The sequence below is a fragment of the Eimeria mitis genome, genomic scaffold (genome assembly GCF_000499745.2).
Source record: "Eimeria mitis Houghton genomic scaffold, Emh_scaff727, whole genome shotgun sequence".
NCBI lineage: Eukaryota > Apicomplexa > Conoidasida > Eucoccidiorida > Eimeriidae > Eimeria > Eimeria mitis.
In genome coordinates, this window is record NW_013575309.1 from 1 (window position 1) to 756 (window position 756).

Consider the following 756-nt stretch of genomic DNA (forward strand, 5'->3'; position numbering starts at 1 on the left):
CTGCTAAAAAGAGTTACTTCTCCAGCTCGTTAATTTTTTTTTTTATGCGTCTACAGTATCGAGGTATGCAGCAGGGAGTATTGAAAAAGAAAAAGCTGCACTGCTTGATAGCTCTTTCTGGCTTTCTTGGTGTTGACTTCACTGGCTGCTGCCCCGTTACTTCTTTTTACTCTTTTATGGGGGAAAGAGGGAAAGCTTAAGATAAATGCTGCACTTGAAGTTTTTTCAGGTCAACAAGAAGAACTGAACGAGTTCACTGCCCCCGCATCTCTCTAGAGGTTATATTTGGGTTGCTGGCAGAGGCAGAGGCAGATGCATTCGTAACGTTTTTTTTTCAGTCTAAATATATTTTCTTGTTGGTGAGCTGCTGAATACTATATTCTTTGTTATGCGGCGAGGCACCGTGCAGCTGGTTGCTTTCCCACCGAAGAGGAAATTCTGGTGAATCTCCAGTACACGAAAAAAAAATATTTTATGTGGATATATTACAGCAATCCTAGTGAGCCCAGTAGAAGTGTTTTTTCATCTTCTCGTTTGCAAAAAAAAAAGAAAAAGAAACACTTACCCCTCACACTAACTCACACTTAATCAGTGAAACACAACATGCCAGACAGCCAGATAGAGAGGAAAAACTTCGTAGCTTTCTTTCTTCCTTTCTCCGCGCAGCGTGACGTGATCTCTTGCTCTTCTTAGCTGAGGAGCATTGGGTGCTGCAAGAGAACAAAAGAACTGAACTTAACTGAATTTCAGAGTTCT